A 19,958-nucleotide genomic window follows, 5' to 3' on the forward strand; every position below is an offset into this window, starting at 1 on the left:
CGGCCTAGGCCATGCGGCTTCTCCCGACCGCAGCCACTTCACAGGCAGCTCCCAGGATGTGCCCAGTGGCAGGGCTTCTGCTGTGGAAGCCAGTGGTCTGCTCTGAGAGGGGTAACATGACAGAACTTGGCCTGGGCACTGCATCGTATGTCAGGAGCTTGGAAGCTCTGCTTGTCACCTGCTTCCAGGTGAAGATTTAATTCACTCCCTTTCTTCTTTCAGCAAATTCATCGACAGAAGAGATGGGGAATGAGCATCATGTGTCTTAAACCAGGGTCTCTCAACTTGGCACTAGTGACATTGGGGCCAGGTCACTGCTTTCTGTGTGGGTCATCCTGTGCATTGTAGGGTGGTTAGCAGTATCCCTGGTCTCTACCTGCTACAGGCAATGACCCTGTGGTTCAATTCTTGCTTGCCAGGGGCACTGAGCTTTTTCGTACAAGGGGAGCAGGCCTCCTGAAGACCAGGCAGGAGGGGTTAATGGGACTCCCTCCTTGATGTTAGAGGGCTTGGAAGAGAGAAAAGGGAATGACCTGCTCACTAAGATTCGCAGTCACTTACGACCCATATAAGGACCCCTAGAAAGAGGGCCGCCCCTTGATCCACACCATGGCCTGGGTCCCTGGAGCCCAGAGGGCTGGCCCAAGGCCTGGTTCTCAAGAAGTCTGATGCTGTTTGGTTACCTTTGGAGAGAGCCTTTGTCTAAAGCGGGGAGACAAACTCAAATGCACGCAGGTCCAGGCAGGAGAATTAAATGAGCGATGTGGCTGGATTTAGGGGAACAGGGAAGGGTGGGGACTGGACCTCACTGGAGACACAGTTTCTAAAGTGAAACATTAAGACATTTTAAATACTGAGCAGGCGTTGGGCTGGGAGACTATTTGTAACCCTTCAAAGCCACCTGATCTTTTCCGAGCGCCTACTCTGTGCCAGGTGCTGTGAGGGATGCTGGTTGACAGCAGTGGACATAAGGCAGACCAGGCCTCTGTCCTCAAGGAGCTGACATTCTGGTGGGGAAGACAGGTAATTAACAAATGAAGATGAATTTCAGATTTTCTTAAGAGCTTTGAGGGAACTTATCAAGTCACAGGATAGAGTAAATTGGGGGAGGCCTCTAGGAGGAGGTGCTGTTTGAGCTGAGAATGAAAGGGGGTGAGAAGGCAGTTGTGGGTGAAATGCTTTCTAAGCAAAGGAAAAAGCAGTGCAAAGGCCCTGTGGTGGAAACGAGTGGGTCTGCTTGAAGGGCAGTGTAAAGACCAGAGTGGCAGGAGGAAGGAGCGGAGTGGCAGCCTGGCATAGGCGAGGCCGGACCGCCTTCCCCCAGCTCACGCCTGCCAGGTAGGCCACACCCGCTGCCTTCCTCGGTGTTTAGGGGAAATGGGAATCAGATACAGAAATTCCCACTTCTGTTCTTTGTTCTTTTGCCTTCGCTGAGGACAAAAGCTTCCCTGGCAGCAAGTTACAAAGTTATTTCTGCAAAAGGCCTTTGGCCAAAAGCAATAAAGTCGGACCTGAACAGAGTCATTATTCACGCCTAACTGTGGGCTGGTTCCCAGTGCAGACTGCCTGTGCCAGGACTGACAATTCCAGGCACACCCCCTCCCCATTTTTAACCCCACATCTCTCAGTACTGATTCTCGCCACAGAACACGTATTTATGTTTCCAGAGATTGTAGCTTCCTCCGAGAAGAACATAAAAGGGATAAAAGGCTATTTTGACGGGCCGGTATGAATAATCCAATTATTTCTTCCTTCCCACACAATCCACAGCCGTGTGCTCCATCCTCGCCCATCATGCCCCTGCTATTAGCAGATAGCTTCTCATTAGCTCACCTTGGAAACAGCCCGACGCTTACAATTATTTGAGATGCTTGTCCTCATAGGCAGGGAGGGAGTCTGAAGCTACTTTGACCAAATAACCCACTAAATTTAGAGACGCGAGTCGAGGGAATTTGGAATGACAGGTCCATTTCCAACCCTGGCAGGCTGTGCAATCTAATTAGCAGCTGGAAATAGACCGTCAAGTGGGAGCACAGCCGTGGGTCAGAGATGCTCTTCAAGCTCGGATCAGTGTCTGCAACTGGTGGTCTCACCGCCGCTGGGGGCCTCATTGGGTGTTTCTAGGGGTACTGTGTGCACAGGTGTACAGTGACTGCAAGAGAGGGCAGAGAACTGGGTTGTCAGTGTCCATGGTGGGGTGCGGTCTGGGGAGGTGGGAGCACACCCATCATGCCAGCTTCTCCCTCATTACCATGTTTGCTCTCTCTTCCAGATGTCAACTCAAACCATCCCTATCCTTGGGGTGGGGATGCTGAGGTGTGGCAGGGATTGTGGGAGCTGGCTTTGCCCCATAATAGGGTTCCCAGTCCCCCAGCAGTGCCTGAGCTATGGGGCCCTTGTCCTTGAAGAGCTACCATACAGTTTTGGGCATTCTACTTATACTAGACTTAAAAAAAAATTCATTCATTCATTCATTCAACCCATCTGAATGAAAAGCACCTCTGACCCATCCACCCATTCACCTGCCATTCATTCATTCATTTAAAAATGTTCACTGCTCATCCTGAGGCAGAGCCGCTTATTCAGGGGGTATGCAGAGCTTTCTAACTTTTTGTCTGTCCAGCATCTGGTCCCCTTCTTTTGACAATAGCATCCCAATTTCCTTTTGAGGATGCTCTCCCCTGGCCAGGAGGCCCTACCTTCTCTTGCCATGTAACCAAGGGGCGATTGTGTGACCAAAGTTGGCGAATCAGACTCTCCCTGGGGCCCTGACTCTCAAATGGAGTGTCAAGGACAGAAGGAAAAAGCAGGGGTGTGTCTGTCCCTTTGGAACCTTGGAGGCTGCCAGCAGCTCCTGCTCTGAGCTCCCTAGAACTTCCTAAGCTAAAGCCTTAGGAAGGCCTGGCAGCTTTCCTTTGTTGCAGGCTTAGCAGTCAGGCTGCCCTGAGATCCCCATACTGTGAGGAAGCACAAGCAGCCGTGAGAAAGGGCCATGTGGAGGAGACTAGAGCCATTTAGCTGATGGCCCCCACGGAGCTGCTGTCGTGTGACCAGCACTAGCGGCCAGCCATCTGAATGCAGCCGTTTCGGATCTTGCAGCTGATATCACATGAAGCAGAAGAACCCCCTGTCAATCAACAGAATCATTAGAGATAAACTGTTGCTGCTTTAAACAATGGAGTTGGGGGTGATCTGCTGCAGAGCAGACACACCCAAAGAATCCCGAATGACACTAACTAGAGCCCACTCCTCCACCTGGACTGCCACCAAGGACCTATTAACTCCTCAAGGATGAGTCAACATGTTTGGTCTCCTGGGGCTAGTGGCTTTAATCAGATGAACACTTAGAAGAGCACATCATTCATTCATTCATTCTTTCGACTCATTGATTCAAATCACCACCAAGCCAAGCACTGATGGTACAACGATAAACAAGCTTAAGGAGCTCCTGTTCTAGCAGGGCTATTCCACACAGTGCCTCAGTCTCCTCCTTTATGAAAGCAAGGGCCGTTGTGATGACTAAATGCTTGGCAACAAATAAAGTCAATGATATTAGACTCCACTGTTATCATAAACAGAGTTGCAATGCATTGGTGCCCCTGGGTGGGTGGCCATTAATGCCGGGGTTCTTGTCCCAGCATTATGAAGGGTTCAGCATTCTGGAGAAAGGCTGTGTGCAGATGATTAAGAAGGAGTCCAAGGACGAAAGGTAGTTTTGAAAGGCATTGGGGGTCAGAGGAGCTTCAGCTAAAGGAGCTAAAGACTACCCCTTGACTGAGGATCCCTTGCTATTTATTAACACAAATTCTCCTAAGGCAAGGTGGAGATAATACACTTCAAAGGGTAGGGTTTCAAAGGGTAGGTTTTACAGAAGCATTGTCAGATTGGGGAATAGCCTACAGCTGTTCAGGTGTTTGGCCAACAGGAGGCAGTAACATGCAGATTAAGATGCCCTGAGCTGTCTGAGAGTTAACAATAATCCTATTCAGGTTTGGGGGAAGTGCCTTTCCAGCCGTTCCAACAGGTAAACTACATATGTGGCTCAGCCCTTGTTGAGCCCCCCAAGCTTCATCAACCTTTTGATGAAACTCTTACAATTATGACATGTTGGAATTGGTTCCCGGCAGTGTGGCCATTTGGTATGAACAAAGTGTTGGAGATAGTGTGTTTGGGAGGTGACTAGGTCATGAGGGTGGAGCCCTCAGGAATGGGATTAGTGCCCCTATAAAAGGACTCCAGAGAGCTCCCTCACCTATCTGCCATGTGAGGACACATCTAGTGAGAAGGTGGCATCAATGAATCAGAAAGTGGGCTCTCGCCAGACACTGGATCTGCTGCCACCTTCATCTTGGACTTCCCAGCCCCCAGGGGTGTAAGAAAGAAGTATCTTGTTGTTGATAAGCCATCCCGTGTCTGGTATTCCGTTTTGGTAGCCTGAATGGACTAAGACTCGCTGCTCCACAGGACATTACTACACAGTCACCTAAGCTGGCACTCGGAACGCTGCCTGGCACGTAGACAGGCTCAGTAAATGTTAGGAGTGTGGACTGGGGAGAGGAGACGAGAGAGGCTGGTCTCCTGCACCATGACAGTGCCTTTTAGGAGCGGACTACTGAAGGTGGGAGAGCTGTATTTCTGAGGGTACATTCAGAAATCTTAGCCCTGAAAGCTCTCATTAGAATGTCACCACACTGATCTCACAGATTAGTTCTCACATCCCAAGTGGCCCGAGACTGGTAGGAACTGGAGCGTCTACCAGCCCTCTGCAGGGCATAATGTTCCTGCTGTGGCCGGAGGGGGATGATGTTAGCACAAAACCCAGCTCCAGCACTGGGCTGGGTGCCAGGAGGGTACATGACTTCGTGGGAATGACAAACAGGTTTTGACTGCTTTGCCCTGAGCAGTCACCTTTGAGCAAGGATCCCTGAATACTAGATTCAGACCCACCAGTAATCTCCAAGCCTCCTTTCTTGATCCCTTCACCCAAAACGTATTTCCTGAGCATTCAGAGTGCCAGGCCTTACTCTAGTCAGGGGTGGGCAAACTTTTTGACTCGAGGGCCACAATGGGTTCTTAAACTGGACCGGAGGGCCGGAACAAAAGCATGGATGGAGTGTTTGTGTGAACTAATATAAATTCAAAGTAAAGGAGCGGAGGGGAGAGCAAGAGAACCGGATAGAACAGCCGGATCCGGCTCGCGGGTGTAGTTTGCCCAAGGCTGCTCTAGGTGCTGGGATACAGAGGTGAATGAGACAGACAAGGGCCCTGCAGTCACAGGTTTCATTATTTTAATGAGAGGAGAGAGGACAAAGGATAAATAAGAAAATTGATATAATTCCAGAGTGATTAAGTGCTATAAACATAAAACAGGTCATTCTAGGCATTCTAAGGATGTGACAGTTGAGCTGAGATCTGAAGGATCAGAAGGAGCTAAACTTGTGACACTACAAAGGAAGAACAGTCCAGGCAGGGGGACAGCAAGTGCAAAGGCCCTGGGGTTGGAACAAGCTTTGATGCAACCAAGGAACAGAAAGGAGGCCAGTGTGACTGGGTGCAATAAGGTTAGAGGACTATGGAGGGAGACAGAGGCAGAGACCAGGTGGTGCAGGATAATATTCAGCAAAGAGTTGGACTTTATTATGGGTGCAAAGAGCGCCCGGAGGGGGGTGGCTCATTCAAGGAACTGTCACCACCAAGAAGCTCTCTTAGGACTTCATAGAAATGCCCGGCAGAAGGCACTCCATCTAGCACCTCTCTCCTTGCTTCAGTGGTTCTCAACTTCAGCTGCACGTTGGAATGGCTTGGCAGCTAAAAAATACCCTGATGCCCAGGCCCCCGCCCTGCAGTTGCCAATTTAACCGGTCTGGGTGAGGCCTGGGGCTGGGATTTTTCAGCGCTCCCCTGGAGATTCTGTTAGGAACCTCTGCTCACTCACAAACATATCCCTGTGCACACGGCGACTAGCCTCACCTTGGGCTGCTAGGATAGGCCACGGCCGGGTCCTGCAGGTCAGTTCCTGAGGAATGCTCTTTCCTGAGTTGGCCTCACTGAGGCCTAAGGGAGGTGGGTGGGGTAGGATGGGGACCAGGACATGGTGTAGTTCATTGGCTCAGGAAGCCACAGAATTGAGCTCTAAGCCCAACTACGCCTTTGATTTGCTGTCACCTCTCTGAGCTGGACTGTCTTCATCTGTAGGAGGGAGACCAATGGCCTTTCCTATGGGCAGAGTGGCTGAGAAGGCCTACAGAAGCTAGCTGCAAAAGCACTTCAAAAAGCTAAAAAGAACTGGTGTAGCCACTATGGAAAACAATATGGAGGTTACCCCCCCGCCCCCGCATTAAACATAGAGCTACCACATGATCCAGCAATTCTTCTTCTGGGTATTTATCTACCCCCCCCCCCACAAAAACACCAACTTGAAGAGATATTTGCACCCCCATATTCACTGCAGCATCATTTATAATAGTCAAGACATGGAAACTAAGAGTTCATTGACTGATGAGTGTATAAAGATGATGTGGTCTATATGCACGTTACTAAGAACTAGCAGGCTTTCCTGTTCTCTAAGATGTTCTTTAAAGTTGCCTGCATTCAGAAGTCTGTGAAAGGGGTCTCTTAGAGCAGGCCGGAAGCAGTTTTGGATGATCTGACTTTCATCAGAGCATCAACATCTCCTGAACTTCTGTGGACTAATAGTTTTTTCAATCTCTTATCAGAAAGTTCTCCTTTTCTGGCCACCGAGACTTGTGGGTCAAGTCACTCGCTGATCTGTAGCCAATAAGGAAGACTGCTGGCAATATTCTTCCCCTAACACATCTGGCGTCCACCTGGTCAAACACATCTTGGGTACTGCTTGTGGTCCCCAGGGATGGCCCTGCCCGTCAACTCACGCACAAAGAACTTGTACACAATGACTCTGAGTTTGGGGTAGAATTCATTTAAGTTCCAAGCAGAGCCCAGGTGGACCAGGCCTTTTATAACATGAAGCTACACGGCAGAGATCAGGGCCACTGGGCAACATGTATTTTGGAATCATAGTAAGAGACTGCGGAGAATTCAAAACAGGGGTGGTCTCTGGTTAGAAAGAATCCCATGAAGTCTGGGTCTGGACTGAGGAGGAGGTGTGAAGACCACGCCAACAGGAGGCATTGTGGGGCCTGCGAGGCTCAAGATCCTGCATGACCTGAAGCTATTTCCCCCTAAGGGCATCTGTTGCAGAGTTGTGCGTATTTAATTTCTGTCTTGTAATCACTGAGGAGATGGAAAAGGGGAGGCTCAGCCTGAGGGTTTGGGAATTTCTAAGAAGTGTTATTGAGAGGTGAGCATGTGGGATGTGCTAAAAATATTCATCAAATGGATGTATGACAGGCCTGGGGGTTGGGGGAAGAAGGGAGAAAACCACACCAGAGAACAAAATACATTCTCCCTGGATGATTGTGTCCAGTCCCATGACTTAAAATAATATGGATGCGCTGATGACTCCCAAATTTAGGTGGCCAACCCCAACCAGCTCCAGACTTGTGTATTTAGCACCCACTGAGCTATCAGATACGCAGGCCGAGTGTCATCTCAAACCCAACATTTCCACAACTAAATTCTGGATCCCCCCACCCCAAACCTTCTCTCCCAGTCTTTCCTATTTAGGAATCACTACATACCAGGCTGCCCAGCCATTTTTGACTCCCTGGCACTAAGAATATTTGCTGGAGGGGGGCTGTCCTACACTGTAAGGTGGTTTGTGGCCAGCACCTCCTTCCCCAGTGTGACAACCAAAAATGCCTCCAGACACTGCTAAACGTCCCTGGGAGGACAATGTCACCTTGGTAGAGAACCACAGCTCTTCCCCTCGTTCTGAATATTCAATCCACCAGAAAGTTCCACTGGCTTTGCCTTCAATCCACCCTTTTCACTCCAATCTGCATTGGGACCATCACCATCCAGGCCAATATCTAGCTCCCCCATCCTCATGTCCCAGCATTCTTTGCAATACCTCTCAGTGTAGGCACTGAGGTCTTTGTAAAACACAAATTATGTTGTCCTTGACTTAAAACTCTCCAATAGTTTTGTTTCATTTAAAATAAAAATCTGTTTCTCACCATGGCCAGTATTTCTCATCACAGGCCTCCCCTCCCCTCCTTCCAGTTTATTCACTACCCTCCATCCACTGGACTTCTGCTTGTGTTTTGAACAGGACAGACCACACCTCTCCACCTCCAGGCCTTTGCACTGGCTGTTCCCTCTACCTGGAATGCTCTTCCCTCAAATCTTCCCAAGGACGGCCCATTCTCAAAACTTAGGTCACAGCTCAAAGGTCACTTCCTCAGAAAGGCCTCCCCTGACTACCTGCCAACATTCCCCCTGACCTCTACGCCATCATGCAATCATTTTCCAGCATATCCATATTTTGTTTCTACCGTAGAGCTTGTCACTTTCCAAAAGAGCCTCCTTTGTGGCCTTGTTTGCTTGTGTGTTACCTGCTTCTCCACTTTGGAATGTTAAGTTCCATGAAAGCAGGAACTCTCTTGTTCATCCCAGTGCCTAACACAGGGCCTGGCACACAGCAGCTGCTCAATAAACATGCAAGCACTGACACAAGAGGAATGCCATCTTATTCTGTACGGCAGTTTTTCCAACACCTTTGTATCTCTGATCTCATTTGGAGCCTTTCCCCTGCCTTCTGGCATTCCCTCATTCAGGTAGGAAAACAAAATATGCACACTCCAGGGCCCTCTTTCCCACACCTCCCAGCTGGTGGGGAGTACACTATGGGACTCTGGCTCATTCCCCAGCATCCAGGGCCCTCCCTGGGGGTTTGCCTCAGCAGGGTCGGGACTTTGCATTTTTTAAGACAAATACCTCCCGATGATTCTCACAGTGGAAGGCTGGGCAAACACTGCCCCTGGCTACCAGAAAGCACAGAATCAAGGCCAAGCTGCATATTTCAGACACTAAGGCAGAAAAGTCAGGCCTCCAATGCCTGTTGAGCCCAGTGGAGAAGGAGGGGAAGCTGCCCACCCAGTAGCTATTTCCATGGTTCCCACTTGGACCAAAATGGAGACAGGTCCATTTGACCATCATCTCTCACATTAGTGTCCCTCCTCATCGTAGATACTAGCTATCTGCCTCCCTAGCAACCAGGCTGCCTTTCACTGGGATCCCCCACATGCCTTCTCCAGGGCTTTGGGGTCCAGTGCTTCCATCTCCAGCTCCAGAGTAAGGCTTTGGGAGCCTGGCCCAAGCCCATTGTTGGGGCGTCATTTTCTTGGCCAGTGATTGGTTTGCAGTGAGCACATAACATAAGACAGTCCAATCAGAGAGTAGCTCAGGGCTTGAGTGGGCAGTACCTGAAAAGAAGCTTGTTCTTTCTTGTTGGGCTTAAACCAGAAAGGACTGCTCTTCAACAGCCAGCTCCACACCTCAATTATGGTAACCAACGTTCACTGAGGGCTTGCCTGTGTCCATGCAGTGCTAAGTAAGCACCTGGCATTGATGAGCTCATTTCATCCTTTGCCACGAACCAGGAGACAGGTGCTATGATCATCATCATTTGCTGATGGGAACACCGGGGCACAGACAGGTTAAGTAACACTCTCTGGATCACACTGCTGGGCAGGTAGCCAGGCAGTGTGGTTCTCCTAACCACGGTGGCCGGAGCCTGCCCACCGCTTGCAGCCGGAGAGAGAAACCAGCCCCTGGAAGGAAAAGCAGAGATGGAGGGACAGGTTCTCATGACAATCTCTGAGACTTGACTCCAGCTGTGCCTGAAGCTGTACCTTAGCATTTTTTCGTTATGAAAGCCAACAATTCCCCTTCTTTTTCCTTATGCTCGTTCAGACACACCCCTCCCGCCTTTCGGTTGCTTACAAGAGAAAGGATCCTGACTCCTTTATAGTCTTTCTAGGAAAATGCCCCTAACTATAGTCCATTTGCAACCTGCACACAGCAGCTGCTCAGGAAAGACCAGCAGATGTGGGTGAAGACTGCTTTCCCTTCCCATGAATTGCCGGGTCTAAACCCTACTGCCCAACTGCGGCCAGCCCAAGGCCTCTTCCGCTTTTGGCTCCAAGTGAGCCCTAGTTCCCTAGCAACCACCCCAATTAGGCCATCATGCCATTTATCAGGATGCCAATTAATTATAATGATCTTAATGATCTTCCAATTAGATAGTGCCTTGAATCCAGATCAGGGGTATGGCAGATTTCCCACCAGGCCCCATCACAGGAGGCCCACGGAAGGCAGGCCCGGGTGAGGCCTCCCTCGCCTACAGGTCAGCATGGAGAGAGAGGCTCCACTTTCCACATCCACTGGGCACAAGGGCCAGACCTGCCACAAACACTCTGGACCACCCCACCCCCTGCAGGGACAGGCTCATGTGACTCCATCACCCACCACAAGAGGGCTGCACCTCCAGGAGAATTTTAACCCTCTTGCCATTGTTTTCAGGAGGCACAATCCTTTATCTCAGACCTCGAGGCTTTTTTTCTGACAGCCACATTTGCTATTTTCCTTTGCATCTTGACTAGGGGGAGTGTGTGTGTACTCGCCAGACAAACCCATATTTTCCTCAGCTGCCCCTGCCCTGCAAACGAAACACAAACTCGAGATGTCCCCAAACTGTGGAGGTTTGGGAGAGGAGTGGGATCACTAAAGGGCTTTTGCCTTTCAGAGTTCTATTGTCTAAATGTGTTTTCTTCTCCTGCATGTGTTTCTTCTACATTTGGGAAAAAGGCCAAGGTCATGGAGGAGGAGAGAGTGGTGGGTCAGAGTGAACTCCGGAGGCGGGCCTCTTGAATTCCAGCTCTACCAACGAGCAGCTGTCTTTGAGTCACGATCCCCTCTGGGCCTCGATTTCCTCATTTTTGACAACAATCAAAGGCCCTCTTAGGGTTTTGTGGGGGTTAAATAAGTTTTCAGGTATAAGGCCTTAGAACACACTACATCAGTGTTATCAATCACCTTAAGTCCACACTAAGCCCTTTCTTTTAATTGCAAGCAAATCAACATGCTGATGTTCTTCTGCAGGACCAGGCTTCTGGTCTCTTTCTAAGGGGGGGCGACATCTAAGAACAGACTTGATCGAGTTGGGTGACATTCCCTGTCTGGCTAAGTCAGACCAGAAGCTGCCCCCTTGAGGCAGGTCCAAACAGATAAATTGAACATATCCAGAGAAAGCAAGGGGGAAATGTTATCCCCAAATCAAAAGGTGCACTTCAAACGCTAGGGTGGGCAACCACACATCAGCTAGGTCCTCGGGATGGCAGCTGAATGGAGCTGTTGAGGGGGGCGGGGAGTGAGGGGGCACATGCATGACTGTGCACGCGCACACAGAGTCTCACACACAGCCACACTGTCTTCCTCCAAGCCCAGCATTTTTATAATCAACTCATCGTTAAACCCTTAAGTTTGAAAACCTAACATGTTATTAGGGTTTTAGAAGTTCAAATTAAGCCATAAGTTCAAACTAAAACCCCCCAATAAATATATACCAAGCCCAAACCCACACTGACCCTCAGCTATTCAGTTAGACTAACATGCATTTATGTACATAAACTTGGCCCAGGCCCCGAGTGGGGCCGGGGATTGAGCTAGCAACCCAAGTAGGTGCTCCTGACTGGAAGTGATCCCAGGACCCTTCAGTCTGCAAGCCAACGCTCTATCCACTGAGCCAAACTGGCTAGGGCTGGACAGGTTGTTTTGATGAGCTTTTTCTCCTCCATGATGTGGGACAAGCAAAGCTGGAAAACCTCTTACAAGATGAGTGGTCTTCGGCCTGCTCTCCCCACCCCCTTTCTATATGTAACGAATGACTTAAATTTAATTAAAACCCTCCAATGGTTCCGTAATGGGGAGCGGAGATGCAGTAAGAAATCTCTTCACTATTAACTACCAGATGAGAATAAGTCTTCTGCTCCAGGGAAAGCCCATCCTATGCTTCTCTGTCCCCCAGAGAACCTGCTCAAGAGCAGCCTCCCTTCTCTGCCCCAAAGGAGGGGGACCCCAGTGTGGGAGAGAGGCAGAGACAGATGGAGGGGCAAGAGAACGGGTGTCCTGACATGCACAGATGTGCAAATACCCAGATTCAAATGTAAGCTGAGCGCAATTACTTGGTTAATTAAATATTGACTTTTAACTCAAAAAGTGATTAAAACAAGCTGCAGGAAAGACTGGCCAGAGAGAAGGGGCAGAGAATGAGTCAGAACTTTCAGAAGGGGGAAGAGGAGGATGAGGACTGCCAGAATGCAGGTCTGCACTGTCCTACTGTGTGCAGGCACTTACTATGTGCAGGGGTGAGTGGCCTTTGGGTCTCCAGGTAGATGGGGAATCTCAGAAGGATGTCATGTGACAAACAAAGATTTGTGGGTGTCTCCTTACTGTTTTCCACCTAAGACTCATCTTTTTTCCAGGCTGCCCTCCAAGTGGCCAGAGCTTCTGGTGCTCAGGAACCGGGCTCTTGTTCATCTTGTTTCCCTGGAACCTAACTCAGTGCCTGGTACCACGAGGTGCACCCGTTAATGCTTGTAGAACGAATGAATGAATTACTACAAAGAATGTTTGTTTTTTAAAGTGCTGTCCTAGAAATCGCAGCCAAACTTCTGAAACCCTCAGGAGCCCCAGGCGGGGAGCAACCCTCTGTAAGGCTTTGAGAACTGGTTCTGACCCAGCCTGGGAGGAACTTTGCCCTCACGGTATCTGTGAGTTCCCAGTCACTCCCAAGCTCTGGTCCCCCGCTTTTCCGAGTCCTGCCCGGACAAGCCCCACGTGGTCTTAGCTTCTTGCCAGTCTATTGGGTCTAAACTCAAAGGGGTCAAGGAGGCCAACCCCCAGCGGTCGGCGGGCTCAGACTCGCTTTCCCCGTGGCCTCAAGGGCTCCGAGTGGCGCGTCCGCAGGTCAGGGGCGCGGTGGGAGGTGCCCGGCCCGCCAGCGAGGTCAAACGGGTCAACCCCCTGCGGCCCGCTGGCGCCGGAGCCTCTCTCCCGCCCACCCGGTCCCACCTCCGCGCGCAACGAGGGGCCGGAGCCGGGCGGTCGGGGCCGGCCCCAGCTCACCTGGGCGGCGCTCGCGGCCACGCTCACCCCGGGGCAGGCTCCGGCCGAGGGGAGCCCCCGTCTCACCCACCCGGCCGTGGCACCCCACTCACCAGCGCGCACGGCCTCGGCGGCCTCACCCGGCGCGGGGCGCCGCCACCTCTGCCGCAGCCCGCCCCGGCTGCGGGACGCAGGGGACTCCACGCCGCTGCTGCTGCCGCCACCGCCGCCGCTGCTGCATCCTCAGCTAGTGCGGCTGCTGCTCCTCCCTCCCCGCCCTCCGCCTCCTCCCGTCCCTCGCTCCGCGGCTCCGTCGCCGCCCCCGCCCCGGCGCACCGCCCTCGCCAAAGTCCGGGTCCGCGCCCCGCCCCGCCCCGCCCGGGCCAGTCTTACACCTCCCCAGCCGGCCGGCCGCGCTGCCCGAGCCAGCCCCTTGGCACGGCGCGGCACGGCCCCCGCCGCCTGCCAGCCTACGCGCCCGGCGAGGCAAGAGCTCGCCGGGGCGGGGAGCGTCAGACCGGGAGCCGCGGGCGGCGGGAGCTGGGGAACCGGGACCCCGCCGCGGCGCTCTCCCCGCGTTCCCAGCGCGTGAGCCCTTTACCTCTGGCAGGAGGGACGTGCGTCCCGGCCAGTCCGGCCCGGCTGTCCCCGGTGCACGGCCCCGGTCCCGAAGTCTGGCCCCGGACGGGGCAGCGGCGGAGAGCTGAGGTCCGGGCAGCTCCCGGCCTCCCGAAGTCGCGGGACCCGGCTGGCCGCGCTCCCGGCGTCGAGCGCGCACCCTCGCCGGGACACAGACGCACACTCACCCGACACACGCTCCCGCTCGCTTTCCGCGGAGAGTTGAAACAGCTGTGAGATTAGCCCTGGAGCTGAAATGAGGAGGGACGCGAGCCAGAGCCGTGCGTGCGAGTGTGTGTGTGCGTGCAACCCACAAACGAGGAGGGGGGCATCGCTAATAAATCAATTATCGCAATAAAGTCAGGAGGGCCATCGATCAGGTCCACTTCGCCGCAAACGAAGAGAATCCTTGTCTCTTTTCCGCCTTCTTTTCCTTCTCCTGAGCTGGAGGGAGCCAAATGTTCCTCGGGGCTTGAAACAGCCCCGCCGGGGGCTCCCCTCGTAATGACACGTTAATAAATGTTTGCTTTTATCTGCTTCCACGAGGGCTCGCCTGGGTTTGAAAACACCCACCGCCTTCGCTGAGAGCCCCGAGCTCACCTCTGACTACATACTTTTGCCTTTGGAGACGCGGGCTGGAGCCGGGCCTGCAGCTAGATCGCAGGGTGAATTGCCCACGCACCTGGGGCCTTCCCACGCGCCCGGGAAGCTCCCCAAGACATTAACTTGAGCTCAAGTGAAAATAGCTGCATTGCCCAGAAATGGTCCCGGAATAGGAAAGAATGGAGAAACGGGCTTCCTTCGAAAGGGGAGGAATTAGACTCAAGGTGGTGCTGTCTACCGCGGTTTTCACTGTCTCCAGAACACAGAAGAGGCCAGAGAAGAACGGGGCTGACCCACGGTCACAGAGCCGGCACAGAACCAATTAGCAGCTGCAGAAAACACAGCTGAGTAGCTTAGTGAAACAGACTCTGTGCTAGCTAAGTGTACTGGTAGGCAGTAGTAACTTATTTAAATCTAGTAATAACCCTACAAGGTAAATTGTAGAATTATTCCCATGTTACAGATGTGAAGACCAAGTCACAGAGAGATTAAGTAACGGACTCAACTCACACAATTGTAAATGGCAGACCTAGGATTTGAACCCAAGAAACTTATCTCCAGAGTTATGTTCTTAAATCCCAGGTTATTGCTACTTTTCCAGCCCAGCAACTCCTTTCTCTGGTGTAGTCTTTTTTGTTGTTGTTGGTTATGGTTGTCCTGTTTAGTAAGTAAAAATGAACAGGATATACTTATATAAAAAATACTTGGTTATTTATCTGGAATTCACATTAGGTGTCCAGACCTGTTAGGGGCTTTACACCCCCTAGCCATACTCTCCCTTAGCCACCCTGATCAATTTATAGTCTAAATAAGTCAGAAAAACCTGGAATTTGCTTTTCCCAGTTAGATTCTGGTGCTCACTTTTGGCACTGCTGAGGTTGCTGATCTGTCTTTCTTGATAGCCTTGGAACAAAATGTCAGGCTTCCATCTTCACCATCACCGACCAAAAACTAATGGGGACCAACTTCCCTTTGGCCTCACCTCTGTGGAAGGACGGCGTAGTAATAGAACATGTCCTAGAAGCAGCTTTCAAAAGTAAAAAGCAGGTGAAATTAATGTTAATTATGTAGTTCATTTAACCCAAACTATCTTGTCAACATGCAATCAATATAAAAATTATTAATGAAATATTCTTTTTACTACATCTTTGGAATCTGGTGTGTATTTTACAGTTGTAACACCTCTCTATTTGGGCCAGCTACATGTTCCCATCAGGGCAGCTCTAGCAGGTTCTGTGGTCCACTACTGAGTGTTTCTACGGGGTTATCTTACGTAATCCTATTAAGAGTCAGTCTTCCAAGAAAACGGAAAAAGTAAAGGGACTGATCAGAGTCACAAGGTGGGATTTTGTGTGAGACTGTGCCTGGCTTTGGATCATGTATCCCCTGTGGCCTCAATTTTCCAGCTGGGTCCTCAAAGCCCCATGGGAGTGTCTCAGGGATCTGGGGTATAGGAGGTTAGGTGAGATCTGCCTTTTGCTTGCTTTTTATGTTGGGTTCTGGAGAATATTTCAGAGGAGGTGGGATTTGCAGGACAAAAAAGTTTAAAAACCGCCTTGCCCTAGCTGGTTTGGCTCAGTGGATAGAGTGTTGGCCTGGGGACTGAAGAGTCCGGGTTTGATTCCGGTCAAGGGCACATGCCTGGGTTGTGGGCTTGATCCCCAGTAGGAGGCAGCCAATCAATGATTCTCTCTCATCATTGATGTTTCTATCTCTCCCTCTCCCTTCCTCTCTGAAATCAATAAAAATATATTAAAAAACAAAACACACTGCTTTCCTTCAGGCCTCAAGTTCATGAACACGGCTCTCCCTTCCCTAAATGGGCCCTGCCTGCAATTTTCCCTCCATCCTTCTCTCCTCATCAGGGCACCCCAGTACAGGAGGGGCTGCACACAATCCCCTACGTGGGGCTGAGATGGGGCTGAGATGATGTCATCTGATTATCTTTTTGGATATTTATTCTTTCCACTGTTGCTGTTCAAAGACCAAACATGGTGATGTCTGTGTTTTGCCCCTTATCCTTTGTTAGGGGGAGGTGACAGGTCTTGGTGTGAGTGTTTCTTTGTGTGTGTGTACCCGTGTGCATGTGCGAGCACATGTGTGTGCTCACTGTGGACAGGGGCTGGGACTGGGTTTCAGGTCAAGACTTAACTCGCCAGCTCAGACACTCATTGGGTTGGAGGGTCTGCAAAGTACTTTCTGGCCACATGCCACATTTCTTTCTCTCTCTCTTTTTTTTTTTATATATATATATATATTTTATTGATTTTTTACAGAGAGGAAGGAAGAGGGATAGAGAGCTAGAAACATCGATGAGAGAGAAACATCGATCAGCTGCCTCTTGCACACCTCCTACCGGGGATGTGCCCGCAACCAAGTTACGTGCCCTTGACTGGAATCGAACTTGGGACCTTTCAGTCCGCAGGCTGACGCTCTATCCACTGAGCCAAACCGGTTTTGGCCACATTTCTTTCTCATAATTCACAGCAAACTCCATGGTCCTCTGGGTCTGAGCCCCGGGCCTAAGTTATCCAGGTAGGTGGGGCCTTGTAGCTCCATTTGGGAGCTCAGTGACTGCCTGGGAGATGAGAGGGCCCTCAGGGGCTCAGATGTCCCCCAGCCTGGGACATCACCCAGCTATGGGTGGGGCCTCAGCAGAATTCTCATGACCCTCCTGGTCTCCTAATTCTCCAGCCCCTGTCCATCTCCAACCACATCATCTGGGACAAGATTTCTCCTCTCTTGTCACCCTGTTGTCATCTCTCACCAGGGTCATCTTGCCTGGATCTTTCAGGCTCCTCATGCCACTCCCAACTCCTCACCCCTTTGTTGGATTAACCTAGAGGGGACCTTTCTCTTGACACCTACGCACTTTCTTTCCTCCTCCTGCAAGTTCCTTGGCCCTCTGTGCAGAATGCCGCCGGGTTCTGTCTACCTTGCAAAGCCAGAATGCTGTTCTATTTCCTGAACTCCTATGCAACAATTAAACAAACAAAAAGTCATTCCTGCTTCGTGTTTCTTTCTCTCCATCAAGAGGCTGTAGCTCAACCTGATTGTCCCAGCACTTCTGGCTGCATGAGGGTGTGATGTTATGAGGGTTGTAAGAATTAAGCTTTTAACATCTAAAAAAAGTTGTCCAAGAAACGGTAAAGCAGAAACATGGCTGCAGACAGGAGGCTTGGGAATGCAAGCCATGAAACGGGCACAGGTGGCTTTAATAACCCACACGAGTTTGGCTGTAACTTGCTTCTTCTTACAAACTCAGAAGAGGCTGCAGAGTCACCCCCCAGGGGTTTGGGGTCAAACGTCTCCGTTCCTGAGTGGGGACAGTTTTGCACGGATTTTAAAATACAAATCTCAGAATCATCCATAACATTATACATTTGCGGTTAATTCTGCTGAATTTTCACTTAGGCCCAGCTGTCTTGTTGGTAGAAATACAGTTGCATTAGGGAAAAACTGTTTATATTTCTTGAGATATTGTGATAATGAAAAATAGCACCATAAACCCCCATTAAATCAAAAGAACATTAATTGTGCTTCCTGTTGCCTCCCCTGGCCGGCACGCTGACACTGACAGGCTTTACTTCAGCAAAACAGGGTGGCTCATCTTTGCAGCGCAGTACCTGTTTCCCCCCTTAATTACACGTAATTGTGGAGTCTAATTTATTTTAACGCCTGACGCCTAAAAGTGCACATTCATGAATCAAGGCTAGATTGGGAGGTAGGATAATTAAACACTGGTATAATTGCAGTCTCCTGGGGGTTGCTTAGGAGTAATCTTAGAGTCATGATGCTTATTCTGGATTCTTACGAATGACAGTCGGGCTGCTACAGTTAAGAAAACAGAGAACTGTGACAATTTGTCTAGTTGCTTAACCACTCACCAATAGTTCTCTTTTGGATAAGTGGGCAAGAAATATTAAACACACAGATTTCACGTGTGATGAAACACACAAGCAGAATGGGTGCCCCTGCCATTGAGTATTAAAATGAGCAAGGCAGCCCCTACAGCAAGCTGTTGCTCTCTACGGACAAAGCAGAACTCCTGGCTCCTTGGTGGAAAAGCAGGGACCATTTGACCATACATGCAATTCAGTTTCATCTCTCGCTCTGTGTGACAACACACCTATTTTACAACTAGAGGCCCGGTGCATGAAATTCATGCACGGGGTGGGGGGTCCCTCAGCCCAGCTTGCAACCTCTCGCAATCCGGGACCTTTCCGACATCCCTCTCGCAATCCAGGACCGCTGGTTCTTAACCACTCTCCTGCCTGCCTGATCACCCCTAAAACTCAAGCTTCTTTTTTTACTTTTAGTATTTATATTTCTCCTTTATTTTAAAATTCAAGCTTCCTGAGAACATGAGGCATTTAACATTATTCCATGTTCCTTACAGAGAGCTAAGCATGGTAAACACAGCAAATACTTAATACTTAAGGGCTTCTATACAAACACTTTCCAACCAGGAATGTTTTATTTTATTTATTTACTTTTGAATTAAGAAACATTTCCAATTTTTATTCATAAAATTAATCCAAACAGCAACAATAGATATACAGAGCCACATATCAATAACAAACCTGGAAGGAAACAAAATATTCCAGAGACATCTTGAACAATTTTAAAGGAATACACACCAGGCTAAAAACATACAGCTAAACCATGGTTACACAACAGGTTACATTTATTCCTGCATTTTCTCAATAAGTTCTCCCTTACATTTGCCTTTCTTTTTTTCCAACTTGTCGAGATTGGTCTTTGCGCTCAAGAATTTTTTCCCGATCTTTGTCCAGTTTTAGCCTGGCGATAACCACCTTGCCGGGGTGAATGCCCACGTGGACAGGTGTGCCCTAGCCTTCTAACGCTGCACCCGCTCCATGTAGATGGCATGTTTCTTTCTGTGCACCTGCACCGCCTTGCCGACTTGCTGACTTTTGCAGCGTCCTCGAACTACCTGGACCTCGTTGTCCTCGCCGATGGGCATGGAGCGGACATTGTACTTCTGCTGCAGCTCCTTGGAGAGCGGGGAGACATGATCTTGCGGCACACGTGGGAGGGGGTGTTGAAGTGGCATTTGCTGCGTCAGAGGTCACGAAGGGGTTGAACTTCATGGTGACCGTCTGGCACCGGAAGTGCTCCCCAACCAGGAATGTTTTAATAGGCAGCCTCCAAAAGCTTGAACTGGAACACCTAAAAGTAGAGTGCTCAGATTTCAAGCATCAGGTGCTATTAGCAGGATTTCTATCCCAATTAAACTCTAATTCTGAGCTCTCAACAGTCTGAACAAACTGCCCTTCACTATCTCCAAAGTTTTTTATTCGTCACTATCCCATTTTCCTCCGCTTCAAACCAAGGTAACAAAGGAAACCTTTAATTCTGATCTTCCTCGCTGCAAGGGAACAGCAAACCTCAATCAAATAATTTCCCGCCAGAAGTCACGTCCAAATACTGAAGACGGAGGGCTATAGGGCTGACCATGTACATGCGCAATAACAGGCTCACAGTCCCAGGGGTGGGCAAACCTTTTGACTCGAGGGCCACAATGGGTTCTTAAACTGGACCGGAGGGCCGGAACAAAAGCATGGATGGAGTGTTTGTGTGAACTAATATAAATTCAAAGTAAACATCATTACATAAAAGGGTACGGTCTTTTTTTTTTTATTTCAATAATTTTATTCATTTCAAACATTTTAACAAGAAGAATGTAA

General features: G+C 50.1%; 1 protein-coding gene and 1 pseudogene across 4 annotated transcripts in view; both read right to left on the bottom strand.

Moving 5' to 3' along the window:
- Positions 1-13,964, bottom strand: part of SULF2 (sulfatase 2) — a 102,223-nt gene extending 88,259 nt beyond the window's left edge. Inside the window, exon 1 of one of the 3 annotated variants that reach the window (XM_080685557.1) lies at positions 13,833-13,964. The gene's annotated coding sequence lies outside the window, so the exon portion shown is untranslated. The other 2 variants (XM_080685556.1, XM_080685555.1) reach the window with 2 other exon arrangements.
- A 4,970-nt stretch (positions 13,965-18,934) lies between these two features.
- On the bottom strand, positions 18,935-19,361 carry LOC308256400 (ribosomal protein uL24-like; annotated as a pseudogene). Its single transcript has one exon. The product of its transcript is annotated as a ribosomal protein uL24-like (transcript).
- Between the last annotated feature and the right edge of the window lie 597 nt (positions 19,362-19,958).

Source organism: Plecotus auritus (assembly GCF_963455305.1).
Source record: "Plecotus auritus genome assembly, chromosome: 8".
In the NCBI taxonomy this organism is placed as follows: domain Eukaryota; kingdom Metazoa; phylum Chordata; class Mammalia; order Chiroptera; family Vespertilionidae; genus Plecotus; species Plecotus auritus.